Raw genomic sequence first — 19,462 nt, forward strand, 5'->3', positions numbered from 1 at the left:
AGGTGCTCCTTGATCTGAAGATTGCTGTGTCAGTCTGGGGTTCATGTGTTTTGTTTTTAAAGAAGGCGTAGATTCCGTCCAAATTTATACAATTCTACCTCAGTTTGGAATTTGTCTGGGAGGTTAGTAGGTACAAACGACAGTCCTTTTTTAAGTAATTGCAGTTCTTCAGTATTAAGGGTTCTATTGGACAGATTGAATACCGGGATTACCTCGGTGGGCATGGAGGTTTCCCTCTTGTTGCTATATGTTCTCCCCTTTTGGCCCCTTCTAGTGATATGCCTTCTGCTTGTCTTGTGTTGTACCTGGTATATATCCTTGTTGTAAGCTAAATTTTACTACTTCAAACAAGTCCCAGGAGTGCGATTCTTTCTACACCCATATCTACCTTTGCCACAACCAGCACCGGGCACTACAAAAGTCTTCTTGGAGTGCAAGCTACTACGATGTATATATATATATATATATATATATATATACACATACATACACACGCTGCGTGTGTTTGTGCTTCAGGGTGCACACCCTAATGCAATAGGCCGCGCACGCCTATGCACCTATTTTATATCATTTTGTACAGGAGAAAGGGGGCTTTCATTTCATATCAAATATTTATATAGGAAACATAATTTAATATGAATAAAATCGAAAAAAAATGTGAGAAATTGAGAAATGCAGTTATTTTTCCAAGTTCTGCATCACATTTTAACTGTAAATGTTACAACACTGTTGGATTTTACTGCAATAAAATACACATATTTGTAATTAGTAATGGCTCACGAGTATAACAGTACCCCCCATGTACAGGTTTTATGTTTTTGTTTTTTTGGTTTTTAAACTTACAGGGGTCAAATGTAGGGCTTTCCCCTTTTCCATGTTTGCACATTAAAATTTGCCAGATTGGTTTACTGGGCCTATGTTTCCTTTGAGATGGTATGGCAGCCCAGAAATGGAAATTAACCCCATCATGGCATACCATTTGAAAATGTAGACAACCCAGGGTATTCAAAACGGAGTAGGTCCAGTCTTTTATAGTAGCCCATAGGTGTGCACACGGGGTGTGCCGGGTGTGCCTGGGCACACCCTAATCCCCGCGGCACGCCTATGTATTGAGACCGGCAGGGGAGATCTCAGGATCCCCCCTGTCGGCTCATGCAGAGCCGGCGCTATCCGAGCGCCAGCTCTGCTCTCAGCCTCCCCTCACCGGCTCACAGGCAGTGAGGGAGGCAGGAGAGGACCGGCAGAGCTATTGCCAGCAGCTCCGCCGGGCTCCTCTCGCGAGATCTGAGCGTTGCCGCGGCAACGCTCAGATCTCGCGTGAGTGAACTCTAGCCCTGCGGGGCTAGAGTTCACTCTCCACTGGACCACCAGGGATGGATGGCAGCAGAAGCAGGATCCCCCCCTCCCAGGCATAAGGTAAGAATGGAGGGGGGATAACTGATCTGCCCCCACCTCCACTGGACCACCAGGGAAGGCAGCAAGGAAGGATCCCCCCTCGCTACAAAAAGTAAGAAGGGAGGGGGGATATCAAGTAATGTACCCCCACCTCCACCCCCCACAATCACCCACACACATACTCAGCACCCGCACACATACACAGCACCCGCACACATACACAGCACCCACACACATACACAGCACCCACAGACATACACAGCACCAACACACATACAGCACCCACACACATACACAGCACCTATACACATACACAGCACCAACACACATACAGCACCCACCCACATACACAGCACCAACACACATACAGCACCCACACACATACACAGCACCCACACACATACACAGCACCTACACACATACACAGCACCCACACACATACAGCACCTACACACATACAGCACCAACACACATTCAGCACCCACAGACATACACAGCACCTACACACATACAGCACCTACACACATACAGCACCTACACACATACAGCACCCACACACATACAGCACCCACACACAACAGCACCCACACATACAGCACCCACAGACATACACAGCACATACACACATACAGCACCAACAGACATACAGCACCCACAGACATACACAGCACATACACACATACACAGCACCAACACACATACAGCACCCACACACACAGCACCCTCACACACATTACACAAACAGCACCCTCACACTCACACAGCACACTAGCAGTACCCTCACAAACACAAACAGGACCCTAACAAACACACACACACACAAACAGCACCCTCACACACAGTACATTTACAGCACCCTCACAAGTGCACACACACACACACAAACAGCACCCTGACACACAGTACATTCACAGCACCCTCACAAGCACGCACACACAAACACCCTCACCCACATAGTACACTACCAGCACCCTCACACACACATGTGTGTGTGTGTGTGTGTATATATATATATATATATATATATATATATATATATATATATATATATATATATAGAAAAACAATAAAGGGAGCACACTAGGTCTTAGTAATAGTGCAAAATGATTTACTGCATTCCAAAGAATACATCGCTGTGGTATACAAATAAATCAACGTTTCGACCCTGCTGGGTCTTTATCAAGATCATATATATCAAGATATATATACACGCCGCGTGTGCTTGTGCTTTAGGGTGCACACCCTAATGCAATAGGCTGCGCACGCCTATGTAGTAGCCACTTGGTCACAAATGATGGCCAAAATTAGCGTTTATATTTGTTTTTTGCATTTTTCACACAAAAACTGCATTTCCATTGAGGATATCATGCATTTTACCATGATACATTTTATGGTTTTAAAGACTCATATTTGTATTCAGCGAAGTTTCCTGTGTATAACAGTATATAATCATTGCTATTCCAATTTAACATAAATATACCAATATTAATATACTGTATCATATTTTCTAGGCATTTGTTTTTAAATGTTTTATGTTTTTATTTTTTAGTTTTATTATAATTCTTTTTTTATTATTTATCCCCCAACTAGTCCCTGCTAATTCCATCAACAAATATACTAATATATAAAATGTAAATTTCTGAAAGAATTCAGTCCTTTTTTATTGTTTTATCCACTACATTCATTTCTATCGCTACTATCTACTACTATCTACTATCATGTTTTATGTTTCAATGTGTCACTTACTGTATGAAAAACCAAGCCTTAGCCTCTCTTGCTTTTATAGAGATCTTCATGTAAATTTGAGTCTCTGCATCCTGTTATAAACTGTGTGTGTCACAGACTGAGCTCAGTGATACGAACCAGCAGATACTGTGTGTTGTCTGCACTTACTTTCCACTGAAGACAATGAGGTCTTTCTGCATTGTGCTCCTTCTTCTGATATCTGGATCTTGTAAGGGACTTGGTTATATTGTACATTATTGTGAAAAATATATATTAAGTTATTTAGGCTTTCATTGATTTTAAACATGTTTATCTTTCAGATGTCCTCTCACAAGCAGTTACATTGGATCAACCTGGATCTGTAACTGTGAAACCCTCAGAGGCTTTGAAACTGCATTGTAAAGTTTTGATACCGGAGAAACTGACGGAAGCCAAGCACAGAGAGATGGACACAGGTTTCTTCAGGAAGGAAGAGATTCTTTATTGGATCACCGATCGGGACTCAGAGGGACTAGCGTCACCAAAATACAGCAAAGTCTGAGTACTGAATACATAGAGTACATTCCTTATATAGCACTGTAGCTCCTCCCACAATTAACTACACCCACACATACCCTTAACCTATTTAATGAATAGAGTCTAAACTCATCCATCCGGTCTAACCACGTGGCTCATCTGATACAAAGGAGAGGGACGCGTAATTCCAGTTCTTACATTCCTGCACCTGGTCAGTACAGTGATGACAGTATCTTAGCTACGTGTAATTAATTAACTGATACTACAAACACATATACATACATATGCCTTGTGGCAATCTTAGCCTGCTAAACTTGTATTTTACTGGAATTACATCACATTCCCCCCTTTGATGCCTCTGATATTTCACAATTACTTGAGGCATCACTTAACCTTGGTTTGCATATACCTCAGGTTACCATGAACCAGACCAGACTTTTCTTATGATGTGAATCTTTTCAACACTCATCTTCCTGCATAGTTTCTCCCTGATCTAAAGCCTTATACTTATATATCGCCATTATCTGTGCAGCAGCCTTCCTCTCTGCTATACTTCCTATCAGGCTTTGCACAGACCTAACTACTAAGGGTATAAGACACGGCAGGAGTAGACATAACAGTAAAATCAGTAGGACTCCACCTACCACTGCCTTAAGCCCTCCAAACCACTCATACCAGCTACCAAACCAACTACTTGGATTGTACCCTTTCCATACCTGAGTAGGCACATGCGCTAGTTTAACCATATGGCTAGTAAGCTCAGCTATTGCTTGCCCTTCGTCATCTATTTGAAGACAGCAATTACTTAGGTTAAACTTCCCACATACACCTCCCTCTACTGCCAAAAGGTAATCCAAGGCTAATCTATTTTGGTATACTGCTGTCCTCATCCTGGTGTTATGCTTCGCTAGAAGATTGAGCGCTTGTGATGTTTCATTAGTGATAATCTCAACCACCGCCTGTAACCTTATAATACGGTTGAGCATATAAATAGGGGTTCTATAACCAAAGGTACCATCCTCAGCCCACGTGGCTGGCCCATAATAATCTATGATACGCTGGGGAGGCCATTCATTATCTTCCCAGGTGCCTATCTCTATGGGTCCCCTTTTCTTCCTATGATTCACATCATACACTTTAACACCTAAAGTCTCACCTGTTTCAATCGGTAACAAGAAGAAGGATGGTTTGAGCATACCCAACACACATGCCCCTTCCCAGTCCTGTGGCAGCTCCGAATAGGCTTTCTTACCACAGATCCAGTACAAATTTGCTGGGGCTCTCCAAGTAGATGTGATGGATAGATCAAACCACACATCCTTTAAATTGGCATATCTAGCAAACGGGTTAGATGGTTCTGAGACATTTGAAGCCGACCACCAAGTTGTATTCTTTGTATCATCATCATAAGCTTTTTGCCCTAGACAAGTTAATTCTCCTACAGAAGTATTATACATCATTCCTTTCCTTGCTATGCAAACATAACCTATGATGGAGGTCTTTAATCTCCACTCAGATTTACCTCTAACACTCATCTGATAATCGGCTTGTGTAGATATTAATTGGTCAACTGCCTCAGAACCGGACATTACCTCCTTTGCTTCCTAAGGCCATTGGTCTCCCATGTTAGTACCTCCACACACATAGCAGTTGGTAACATTAAGACTACCGGCAATACTTTCAGCTAAATCGATGAACAGGTTTTTAGCATTATGGGGGATCTTATTATCTATACTCATCTCTTCGTAAAAGGAATGGTATACTTGATGAGTCTGGGAGGATACCGTATCAGTCTCTATTCCTATAAACAATAATGTCCCAGGATCTAAACCCGTCCCGTATATTTGAAACCCAAATAAATTTCCATACTTATCTAAGAACTTGTCGGGGTTATTAATGAGTATATGGACTGGGTTGCATTCCATAGACTTACAATAAGGGCTAGTCGGCAACTTAGTCACTATCATGTCTTTGTCTACTGTCTGTCCCCAAGTTGCCCACCCCACACAAGACCAATATGGGCAAAAGTTATAATCTCTATTTGGGCATCTAGGACTTACATATTTATTTTTGCTACTGGGACAAATATATTTATCGTTAGACCCATACGTCCTCTCCCATCTAAGATCCCCACATACATTCCACGGCTTTCTACCACTCGATATCGCTTTACACGCATCAAATAGCAGAACACCCGAAGAATGTACGGATTCTAACACCGTTTTATTAATTAGGGTCCCCTGAGGATCTCCATTCCTGAGAGTCAACCAGATTGTACGAGGCTGATACTCCGGACTGAAGCACTTAGGTTCTCCTACTCTTAAATGGCACACACTATAATCTATATTTAAGTATCTACATCTCGATACATCTCCTTTACACTCGTATTGTGAATGCCAAATTAGGGTTTGGGAAATATGGTTACCTGTTCTCGTAGTCTTAATGCATACCTCACAGCTAGGAGTGTCGGTACCTCTACCTTCCTGAATATAAAAACACATGTAAATAAACACAATCAAAAGCACATCTTTCGCCGTCATCCTCAGTCTTCGTCCGTGCGATGGCGCCTCAGCTTCCAGGATGTGAGGGGCTGCAGGGAATGGAGTTCTGCTCATCTTCACAGGTGTCCCTTCGAGACTTTCCTGGCTTATACACTATGTGATGGTAAGCGGACAGGCTTTATTATGGCCTTCTCACTCACACCTGTAACAATAAAATTTGTAATCCACAATAATTCCTCGTTACTCCGACTGAGTAGTACGTTTTAACCGGATCTTGCAGGGATTCTCTGGATCTGCTGTAACTTGCCAAGAATCGACTGCTGCTGGTTTAACCCTGGAGTGATGTATCCACGGAGTCACTTCTGCTACTTTTATTGCTGTAGGGGTAGACAAAAGAACAACATAAGGACCTCTCCACTTGGGCCCTAACGGTACATTATTCCACTCTTTAATCCACACTTGATCTCCTGGATGATAACTATGAACAGGGGGATAAATATTCACAGGTAATCTATCTTGTACCCATTTCTGTACCTCCTCCATAGTCTTACCCAACTCTACAACCTGCTGCCGGGTAATTCCTTCTCCCAACTGACTCAAGTCCCCCCTTAAGTTACCAAGTACGGGAGGTGGTCGCCCATACATGATTTCAAAAGGAGAGAGGCCCATCCTTCTGGTAGGGGTACTGCGGATTCGCAATAAAGCTATGGGTAAGAGAACGTTCCACTTAAGTTGGGTTTCCTGACACATTTTAGCCAACTGGTTCTTTATAGTTCTATTCATTCTCTCTACCTTACCAGAACTCTGGGGTCTATATGCAGTATGAAGCCTCCACTTTATACCAAGCATATGAGTCAGTTGTTGTAGGCACTGATGAACAAAAGCTGGACCATTGTCCGATCCTATAGAACAGGGTAGTCCATATCGGGGTATTATTTCTCGTAGCAGGAATCTCACAACTTCTCCTGCTTTCTCTGTACGAGTAGGACATGCTTCTACCCAGCCTGAATAGGTGCACACAATTACCAGCAGGTAACGATGTCCACCCGATTTAGGCATCACTGTAAAGTCTATTTGTAGATCGGACATGGGGAGTCCCCCCATAAACTGAACTCCTGGTGGCTTTACTGGTCCTTGTCTTGCATTATTCTTAGCACACGTTACACATCTGCGTACAATGGCCTGAGTCAAGTTGGACAATCTTGGTATGTAGAAATGTTTTCTAAGAGATTCTTCAGTACTGTCTCTCCCAGAATGTGTCCCGTTGTGATAATTTTGGACAATTTCTACCGCTAGCGATGCTGGTATAACTATTCTTCCATCTTCTAGCTGATACCACTTGTTCTCCAGATACTTTCCCGGTTCAGTCTTTAACCACTCCTCTTCTTGAGCTGTATAAACTGGAGTCCATTGGGACAGTGGAGTTGGTATAAGAGCAGCTATATGCCCTACATACTCCTGTCTTCCTGATTCAGCAGCACGCTTAGCTGCACTATCTGCCATCCGATTTCCCTTGGTTACATCACCATCACCTCTCAGATGTGCTCGACAATGAATAATACCGACTTCTTTCGGCTCCCACACTGCTTCCAATAGTTGTAGGATTTCAGCTGCGTACTTGATTTCTTTGCCTTCTGAATTCAGTAGTCCTCTTTCTTTATACAAAGCTCCGTGGGCATGAGTGGTTAAAAACGCATACTTAGAGTCCGTATAGATATTTACTCTTAAACCTTCAGCCAATTGTAACGCTCGTGTTAGTGCTATTAATTCTGCCTTTTGTGCTGATGTTCCTTTCGCCAGTGGCCGAGCTTCTATCACCTTGTCTATTGTTGTCACTGCATATCCTGCATAGCGGATCCCTTCTTTCACATAACTACTGCCGTCGGTGTAATATTGAACATCGGGGTTCTGGATGGGAAAATCACGAAGATCTGGTCTACTTGAGAATACTTCATCCATTACTTCCAAACAATCATGTTGACTTTCAGTAGGTTGTGGCAAAAGGGTAGCTGGATTTAAGGTGTTTACAGTCTCTAAATGCACTCTTGGGTTTTCACACAACATTGCTTGATACTTGGTCATACGGCTGTTACTAAACCAATGATTTCCTTTGTAATCCAACAACGTCTGTACTGCATGTGGGACTCGTACATAAAGTTCTTGACCCAGAGTGAGTTTATCGGCTTCAGCTACTAGCAGGGCGGCTGCAGCTACGGCTCTTAGACAAGGTGGAAGTCCGCTGGCCACTGCATCCAGTTGCTTAGACATGTAGGCAACAGGTCTTTGCCATGATCCCAAGTACTGTGTCAATACTCCCACAGCCATTCTTCTTTGCTCGTGTACATATAAGTAGAATGGTCGTGTGTGATCAGGTAGACCTAATGCTGGGGCACTCATCAAAGCCTTCTTCACATCTTCAAATGCCGTTTGCTGTTCTTGGGTCCATAAGAAGGGGTCGTGCTCTGTACCTTTGATAGCTGCGTACAGAGGTTTTGCTAGTATCGCATAGCTGGGAATCCATATCCTACAGAAGCCTGCTGCCCCCAAGAATTCTCGCACTTGTCTTCTATTCTTGGGTATTGGTATTTGGCAGACAGCTTCTTTTCTCTCTGGCCCCATAATTCTTTGACCTTCAGAGATATGGAATCCCAGATACTTGACAGTTGGCAAACACAACTGAGCCTTCTTTCTAGACACCTTGTATCCTGCCTTCCAGAGAATGTGTAGTAGATCATGCGTTGCTTGCTGACAGATTTTTTTTGTAACTGCTGCTATCAACAAGTCATCTACATATTGTAACAATACACACTCTCCTGGGATGGACTCGAAATCCAATAGATCTTGACTTAGGGCTGAACCAAATAGGGTAGGTGAATTTTTAAACCCTTGGGGCAGTCTTGTCCAAGTCATTTGGCGTTTTGAGCCCGTTACAGCGTTCTCCCATTGGAAAGCAAAAATACATTGACTTTCTGCGGCAATTCGGAGGCAAAAGAAGGCATCTTTGAGGTCTAAAACTGTGAAGTAAGTAGCCCCGCCCGGAATTAAAGCAAGCAGGTTATATGGATTGGGTACAACTGGATGTATACTAACAACCGCATCATTGACTGCTCTTAAGTCCTGCACAGGTCGATACTCATCTGTGCCGGGCTTTTGAACAGGCAGCAATGGGGTGTTCCAGGGGGAAGTACAGAATTTTAGGATACCATACCGTATGAACTTATCCAGATAGGATTGGATGTTCTTCTTAGCCTTCTGCGGGATGTGGTATTGTCTTAGGCTCACTGGATAAACCCCATGTTTCAGTTCAATTTTTATTGGTGGAATATTGCGGGCCAGTCCTGGTGGGTTGTTCTCTGCCCAAACTCCTGGTATGTTAAACAATGTCTCATCACTCCTAGGGTTTTGGCTAGTCAACACTGTATAAAGTCGCCACTCTTCTTCCTTTGGTACGGATAAAGTCATAATACCTGAAGGTCCATTAAACTTTAAAGATGTTGTTCCATCTGGTAGGAACGTAATCTGCGCTTGTAATTTGGATAGCATATCACGTCCCAGCAATTGGACTGGACATTCAGGCATATAAAGGAATTGGTGTTTTACTACGTGGCCTCCCAATGTACAGAGTCGACTTTTAAGAACCGGTCTTTCAGCACTTCTTCCAGTTGCTCCTATCACAGTAATAGTCCTTCCAGATGGAGGAGCAACTAGATTAGTCACCACTGAATGTTCAGCACCAGTGTCGATCATGAACGCACTCCTTTTCCCCCCTATTGATACATCGACCATAGGCTCCGCTCGACCAAGGGGGATGGAGCCCGGTCGGTATCAATAGTCCTCCATGACCGTGTCAGCCAATCCTACGAAGTCCCTACCTTCTCTATCGCGGGACCTTTGCGCTGCTGGAATATATCTGTCTTCCCTAACACTTCCTCTGTTCCCATTACTCCCTCTATAACCATTACTCCCTCCGGGGCCTCCTCTACCTCTCGCTCTGCCTCTAAAGTTTCCGTAGCCTGCCCTGGGTAGGACCCTCTCGTACTGCTCTCTTTGCGGACATTCGTTCCTCCAATGCCCTTCTTCCTTGCAATACGCGCACTGATCCCTACTCAAAGGCTCCCTACTCCATCTATTATTGCCTCTATCTGGGCCCCGTTTATCTACGCCTGCGATCGCTACCGCTAGCATATCAGCCTTTTTACGCATCTTGCGCTCCTCCTCTTTCTTGCTTTCTGTTTCCCTATTCATATAGACCTTATTAGCTACCTCCATTAGTTGGGAGATTGACATACCTGCAAACCCTTCTAACTTTTGTAGCTTGCGCTTAATATCTCCGTAAGCTTGGCTGACAAAGGCGGAGTTAACCATTCGGGAATTGTCTGCGTCTTCCGGATTAAAGGGGGTGTACAAGCGGTACGCCTCCAATAATCGGTCATAAAAGACACTGGGCGCTTCATCGCTTTTCTGGATCACCTCAACTGTCTTCGACATGTTAATGGCTTTCTTTCCTCCGGCTTTCATGCCAGCAATTATAGCGTCTCTATAGGCTCTGAGTTGAACCATATCAGCACCATTTACGTTCCAATCGGGATCAGTGTTGGGATAATGTGTTGCGGCCCATGCTGCTGGATTAGCTTGGTTCAAAGCACGGGCTCTATCTTCTAATGCTTTAATGGCTGCTTGATTTATTCTTGTCCTTTCCTCATTGTTAAATAAAGTCATTAGTAACTGCTGGCAATCAGCCCATGTCGGATTATGCGTCTGTACTATTGAGGTGAACAGATCAGTCATGGCTTGTGGTTTCTCAGTATACGAGGAATTGTGGGTCTTCCAGTTTAAAAGGTCGGTAGTGGTGAAAGGGACATATACGAAGACAGGGTCAGCGTGTGCCATTTGACCTGCGGCATCGATATAAGCTGACCCGGGATTTAAGCGAAGAGGCATCTGATAGTGCTTTAATTGTTGGGCACCAGTCAACTGTCGGGTTTGGATGGGGCTACGTAGGGAAGCGTCAGTCATGGGTTCCGGTCGGGGAGAGATAGGGTATGGGGATGTGGGAGGTTGGTTTTGGGAAAAGGTAGTGAATAGAACACTTCGGGCCGAGCTAGATGAAGCTTGACCGGAAGTCTGAAGTGGCGCCAAATCAGGATATTCATTTTTAATGGAGGTTGGTCTATCTGGTTCCGGAAGGGGGGATTTAGTACGAGGGGGGGTGGATCCTGCACTGGAGGAGGAAGCGGAAGTGGATGAGGGTAATGAGGGAAGGGTTACAGGACTTCCTGTATTTGCGTCACTTCCTCTTACCGGAAAGTAAGGGGGCGGCAAAGGGATCTCGGACTCAGGGGGCGTGTCCAAAATGGGCCTAACACCAGTCCTAGTGGACGAACAAGTCCTAGCTACCATGAGGCGACACTGCTCCTCGTGGCATGTCCGGAGCCATTTTGGCGAGTCATTTACGGCCTGTCTCCAACAATCAATATAAGGAAACTGGCCGTAAAGTTCAGGCCTACCTGATACAGCCACGTGTAAGCGCTGTACCAGAGTTGGATCCAAACTGCCACGTGGCGGCCATGCCGCAACCAAAGTAGGCCACTCCCTAGTGCACAAAGTGACCAAACGTACAGGAGACATCTTTACCCCAAAATCACAAACTTTGAATCCCTTTTTAAAATTCTTAACCATACATCCTAAGGGATCCGGAATCGTTGACTGCGACGCACCCATATTTAACAGTGGAACGTCGTCGACAACGATTACTATACACGCGTACTATTCAACAGTCACACCCGTTTCCTCTGGCAACAGCACCACGTGGTACGGTTATCAAGTGAAACGTACACCATAACAATAAACACTCAGGGAATTCCCGTACACACACAGCTGCTACACCAGTCACTATATAATCAATATTATGCCCTTTGGCGTAACTACACAGTCACCCACGCTATAATTCTCTATATACGAATTACCCGTCTATAACACACCCCAGTAACATCGTCTTTTACAAATAGCGGTTACAGTACGGTTAGCATAGGTCAAAGCACAAGTTAAGGTCACAATACAATTATTAGTGGTTATGGTGTTAAAACATGCAATGGACGACAATGATTAGTACTTATTATACAATGTCAGTAAATATACAGGGTTATGGTACCGTGCACTATAATACAGCAACACACTATTAACACTCTCGCTAGACGGCTGAGCTCGCGCTATCTAACAAGATATACACTTTACTAAAACAATCGTTAACACATTTACAATTCCCAACTAAACTATTGGCCAGTACCTTGAATGGACTACCTAAAACTATATACACCCGTTTTGGTTAGCCACACTGCCCAATCACCACATATATAGCGAGCTAGAGAACCGAATTTACACAGACGCCTCTTAGTCGCACTATACAACGAGCTAGAGAACCGAATTTACACAGGCGCCTCTTAGTCGTACTATCAAAAGTCTAGTGGGTTCCAAATTTACACGCCTTCCCACTTAGCCCAGATAGGATGAGAACTAGCGAACCGAATTTACACAGGCGCCGCTTAGTCTCCCGGTCCCTCCGACCTAGCGAACGTAATATACACCCTAGAACGCTAGTCTAGACAAGACACCGGTGTCCGGCTAGGGCTATCTTACACCAGGACCCCGCCTGACTAACCAAATCAAACGGTCTGACTAAAGAGCGTTCGATCGAGCGGTGCGCCTTCGCTCCTTCCCTCCGACAGAGGGGGCAGATACAGATTCAAAAACCCCTTTGGGCCTACCGCACAATCGGTATACCCCTAGCGGGTCCTGCCGTCTAAAACAGCAGTTATCTTACCTCCTCGTTCCTGAACCTGAGTTCACACTCATCGACGGGGACACCCCAGCACTTCTCACGTAGAGGCCGATGATCTCCTGGACAACAGACCAGTGGCGCCGAGACGAAGGGAGGTCCACGCAGAAGTTCAGGGGTGCAGCCGTAGAGAACGTGGGCAAAGATAGACCGTCTCACGCCTCTGCCTCTCAGCTACCGTTGAACGATGAGCTTCCCGGCCAATGCACCAAATGATACCGGAGAAACTGACGGAAGCCAAGCACAGAGAGATGGACACAGGTTTCTTCAGGAAGGAAGAGATTCTTTATTGGATCACCGATCGGGACTCAGAGGGACTAGCGTCACCAAAATACAGCAAAGTCTGAGTACTGAATACATAGAGTACATTCCTTATATAGCACTGTAGCTCCTCCCACAATTAACTACACCCACACATACCCTTAACCTATTTAATGAATAGAGTCTAAACTCATCCATCCGGTCTAACCACGTGGCTCATCTGATACAAAGGAGAGGGACGCGTAATTCCAGTTCTTACATTCCTGCACCTGGTCAGTACAGTGATGACAGTATCTTAGCTACGTGTAATTAATTAACTGATACTACAAACACATATACATACATATGCCTTGTGGCAATCTTAGCCTGCTAAACTTGTATTTTACTGGAATTACATCACAGTTTCAGTGTCTGTTACTAGTTATTATTGGTACTGGATCAGACAGCTTCCAGGAAAGGGACTGGAATATATTGGTCGTATTAGCAGTGGCGGGGGCTCAGAGCCTGCTTCTTCTTTTAGCAGTCGAGCCACTTTCACCAGAGACACGGCAAAAAATGAGATTTATGTACAAATTACCAACATGAGAAATGAAGAATCTGGCACATATTACTGTACAAACACAATGAGACAAGGGAACAACAGACTGATGACAAAACCTCTCATAAAAGAGGAAATGAGGGGATACTTTATCGCACAAAACAGTGTAGTGCTCAAAAAGGGGAGTTCAAAACAGTGAGCTCTAACAACTAGACTTGAATAGAGATTTCTCTTGAATTTGGGCCATTCAGATATACATATAAACTCCCATGACATTCAAATGAAAAAACAAGCAAATATCGACATGATGCCTGAATATGTTTGGATGCTTTAGGACAGGGGTAGGCAACCTTTTAGCAGCACTGTGCCGATATAGGATTGTGATGTCCCGTAGCGTGACGGTCTTATTTCTTTTTTTTTTTTTTAAATCAAGGTGTGTATGCTGCCGTATTCTGCTTGTTATTTTTACTGTAATTGCTTTGTATTGTTGTATTTGTGTGTATATGCAGGGCCTTCTTTAATAGTGACTGGACCCTGGGCAAAGCATTTGCTTAGGGCCCCCTGGACCCTGTCCCTCCTTCCTAGCCATGCAATCACGTCCTCCACCTCAACGCAGTGGCGGGCCTAAAGTAGAGAGGTGCAAGAATTTTGGGGGGTCTCCCTGTTGCACGGGTGATTAAATCTGTCGTGCAACTCCAGAAATGCATTGATAGCTGGGGCTCTACCATTTACCCATGTTTGCAGGTCTGTATTTAGCACTAAGCAGTTTTTGTTTTTGAATGTAAACAGGTTTTTGTATGGAATTTGTTTGTACGTGGTGTTGGCATGATTGCAAGCATGTATTTGTGTAGTGTTGGTTTTTGAATGCAGGGGTGTATTTACATATCATTTTGGTGTGTAACACAGACATGTGTTTGTACGTAGTATTGAGATTTGAATGCAGAGGTGTGTTAGTGTGTGAATGCTGATATGTATGAACATATACACACACAGAGATATATACACACTGAAATGCACACACACTGACACACACACAGACACACTGACACACACACAGACATGCTGACACACACACACACACACACACACAGACATGCTGACACACACACACAGACATGCTGACACACACACACACAGACATGCTGACACACACACACAGACATGCTGACACACACACACACACAGACATGCTGACACACACACACACACATACATGCTGACACACACACAGACATGCTGACACACACACACACACAGACATGCTGACACACACACACAGACATGCTGACACACACACACACAGACATGCTGACACACACACAGACATGCTGACACACACACACACACACAGACACACTGACACACACACACACAGACATACTGACACACACACACACACAGACATGCTGACACACACACACACAGACATGCTGACACACACACACAGACATGCTGACACACACACACACAGACATGCTGACACACACACACACACACACAGACATGCTGACACACACACACACAGACATGCTGACACACACACAGACATGCTGACACACACACACACACACAGACATGCTGACACACACACACACACAGACATGCTGACACACACACACACAGACATGCTGACACACACACGCTGACACACACACGCTGACATGCTGACACACACACACACACTCACTGACACACACAAAGACATGCTGACACACACACACACACACACACACACTGACAGACATATTGACACAGACATACACTTTAAAACCCACCCTCCAGTTTCCTAACTTTCCTGCTGGTGGTTGAAGGTGTTGGGAGTTGGGGTCTAGCGCTCTCGGCCAGCCCCCCTCCAATCTGCCTACTCTTCTTTCCCACGCGCTCCTCTCTTTGTGGGAGGAAGTGATGCGCGGCCGTCACTTCCTCCCAGCCTGCTGCCGAAAAGCAAGGGGCCCACTCGCGCTGTTAAAGCGCCTCAGCGTGTGGCGGGCCCCTGCTGACAGAAGCCCACCAGGTGGTCCTTTGTTTATGGGCCACCCGGTGGGCCTCCTTAGTGTGCAGATTACCGGCCAGAGGGTTAGAAATAGTTGAGGCCAGCAGGGCTCATGGTGCAGCTGCCCAGTTTGCCCCGCGTTAAAGATGGCCCTGCGTATACGAGCTATTATATTGTTTATGGTATTGTATATGATACATATGAATGTGGGCTGTGTTTGGGGGCCGCTTGTGCAAGTGTGTGTGTGTGTGTGTGTGGATGGATATGTCACAGTGTGTGTTTGGTAGTGTGTGGAGGCTTTTTGGGGTATTGCATGTGAGGTTGTGTGCATGTATGTGGATTGTTAGTGGTGTTTCGTTTGTGCGGATTGTGTGTATGTTTGTGTGTGGGCTGTCCAGATTATTTGTATGAGGGGAGGGTTATTCTGCATTTCTGTGTATATCTAGCAGTGTGGGTGGCTTCCCTGGGTTCCAGTGGGGGCCAGGCTGGCCAGGTACAGGTCAAGGACAGGAGCTGCAACAGCAGCTGCAGGCTGCTCTACTACAGTGTGGATTATTATTCACAAGTGCTCTGAGATCACTACCTCTACGTGCTGCAATGCATAAATTGAGGATTGTCCTTCACCACCTTCTCGGATTAGCAGATATCTGAAGTTTTACTGGGACTCCTGATAGGCAGGAGCCTGTTTGGCTCTAGCAGCCTTGAGTGCCGTGCAAAGGCACCTGGAGCTAGTGCCGTAGGTTGCCTACCCCTGCTTTAGGATTACTAGTTCTGTGCCAAAAATGGGGGAAAGAATGTTTTTTTTTTTATTGTTTTTGTTTTTAAGGAAGAGACAGGAAGCAGTTTAGTTTGCCATGATAGATAAGAGATCTGTCCTATAATGTGGGGGGGGGGAGGGGAAATAGGACTGATGGTTAATGGACAGCCCTAAATGTGTTTGAATGTGTATGGTGTGTGTGTGTGTGAGGCAATGTATGTATGGGGGTGCAGTGTGTGAATGTGTATGGTGTGTGTGGGGGCAGTGTATGTATGTATGGTATGCGTGGGGGCAGTGTGTGTGTGTGTGGAGCAGTGTATGTGTGTGTAGGGGCAGTGTGTAAATGGGGGCTGTGTATGTGTGTGTGGGGGGCTGTGTGTGTATGGGGGCAGTGTATGTGTGTGTGGGGCTATGTGTGTGTGGGGCAATGTGTGTATGGGGGCTGTGTGTGTAAGGAACAGTGTATGTGTGTGTATGGGGGCAGTGTATGTGTGTGTGGGGGCTGTGTGTGTATGGGGGCTGTGTGTGTGTGTGTTGGGGCAATGTGTGTATGGGGGCTGTGTGTGAAAGGGGCAGTGTATGTGTGTGGGGGGGCAATGTGTGTCTGGGGACAATGTGTGTGTGTGTGGGGGGGGGCAGTGTGTGTGTGGGTGACTGTGTGTGAATGTGTGGTGAGGAGGGTAGGGAAGCTTTTTCATAATAATAAAAAAAAATATATTCATTATGTCCCCCCTCCCTTCTTACCTTTATTGAGGAGGAGCGGGAACATTTCTTCATCCCTGGTGGTCCAAGGGGAATCCTTTGTGGTCCCAGTGTTGATAGTGAACTCTAGCCCGTAGCTCCAGGGCTAGAGTTCACTCTCGTGAGATTTGGAGCGTTGCCATGGTAATTGCGGCAATGCTCCATGCTAGAGACTTCTACTGACACATTTTTTTTCCTGTGCTTTCTGTGTGTTGTGTATGGCTGTGCTGCTGATTGAGTCAGTTTCCCAGAGTGCATGGCTGGCATTGCCTGTACCTGCCTTCCCTGCTTGCTATATTTGTCTGCAGCATCTAGGTGTTTCTAAATATTCTCTTTTTTTTTTTTTATTTAATTCAATAATTTTTAAATAATACTTTAGTTTGGTTTAAATTAATTTAAATTTAGATGAGGAAAGGTACAGCCCTTTAGCTTAGCGGGCCCAGGGGCTTCTGCCCTAGGGGAAAACTATTTTTATAGGTTACTTTAGGTTGTTGCAGGAACTTGAAAGATAATCTGTCTGTGTAAGCCTTACCCTAGTAGAGAATTAATATAGTTTAGCTCTTTTTACATTTAAACAAGTCAAGCTATAATTAGTTAGAATTAGTTATTTTAAGTACATCAATAGCATTAATGTATCTCTAAGAGGTGTTGTTGCTGAGTGCTGGTAGAGTTGCATATTCTTATGCAACCTCATCTACGTGTGTGACTGTGTTGTAATTGTAATTTCTTAACCCCTTAAGAGATGCAATTGTACATGTTCTGATCATACTCAAATAAAAACAAAGCCTGGATTTTGAATATGTCTGTTCAACCATAACTCACCTTTTTATATTTAGTTTAACCACACTTACATATATGTCCATTTCTGACATTTCTGACAGTAACTCCTTACCTCGCCTAGTCACGTGTGGTGTTCCCCAACGCCCCCTACTATTCACATTATTTATAAATGATCTGCCTAATGTCTGCAAATCCTCAAAATGTACACATGTACGCAGACGACACAGTAATTTTTGCCAGCAAATCCAATCTACCGCAGCTTGAGGCTGTGCTCTAAGACCAGTTCACAGAGGTAGAAAGTGGATTGCAAAAAAACAAACTCTCCCTAAACCCTGACAAACAGTCACAATGATCTTTGGAACAGTACCTAAATTACACAAATTCCAAAATTCCCATCTATGCATCAAAACAAAATCAAATAGCACACTGACCGCAGTCCACTCTTTCAAATACCTTGGTATGTTGTTAGACCCCAATCTATCTTTTGACCTCCACATAGAAAACTTGCATCTAAACTTTATCCAAAACTAGGTGCCCTGTACAGAAACAAATCCTGCCTAAGCCCTACAGTAAAGGAAAAGATTGTACAGCAAATGCTGATGCCAATCATTGATTAAGGGGATGTAGTATATATACCTGCATCACAAATCCACCTTAATAAACTCAATAAATTGTCTAACTCGTTCTGCCGCTTTGTGCTACAATGTAATTACATGACCCACCATTGTGACATGCTAAAATAACTAAACAGGCTGTCGCTGGAATCCAGACGCACCCTTCATCTTTCCAACCTTGTGTTTAAGAGCTTTTCTGGGATGCTCCCACCCTACCTGAGCAGACAGCTCTCCTTGGCCATTCCCACCTCCTATAACCTCCGTTCTAGTACCAGCACTTTATTTAGTCTACCTCAATACAAAAAGAAAGCGGAGAAATCCTCCTTTTCTTACAGAGCTCTACAGTTATGGAACGACTTGCCGGCAACTTTCAAATCTTCCCCAGGCCTAAAATCCTTTAAGAAATCCCTCTCTACATATCTCAAAACAGAATGCACCTGTCATGGTTGATTATATATTTCTTACCCGTTCTATGTTAAGTTTTGTAAATATTGTTTTTGTATTTTATTGTACCCTGTTGTATCAATGCAATGTTTTGTGGACCCAGAACATACTTGAAAAGGAGAGAAATCTCAATGTATCCTTCCTGGTGAAATATTTTTACAATAAATAATACATTTTTCACACAAACTGCACTTTCACTGTGTATCGCTATGATACATTTTACTGCTTTGAAACACTCATATTTGTGTTCAGTGAAGTCTCATGAGTACAACATTACCACTCCTGTACATGTTTAATGGTGTTTTGGAAAGTTACAGGGTTAAATATAGGGCTTGCAAATTACATTACATTTCTAGACTTTC

This window comes from Pelobates fuscus, chromosome 5, assembly GCF_036172605.1.
Source record: "Pelobates fuscus isolate aPelFus1 chromosome 5, aPelFus1.pri, whole genome shotgun sequence".
Classification (NCBI taxonomy): Eukaryota; Metazoa; Chordata; class Amphibia; order Anura; family Pelobatidae; genus Pelobates; species Pelobates fuscus.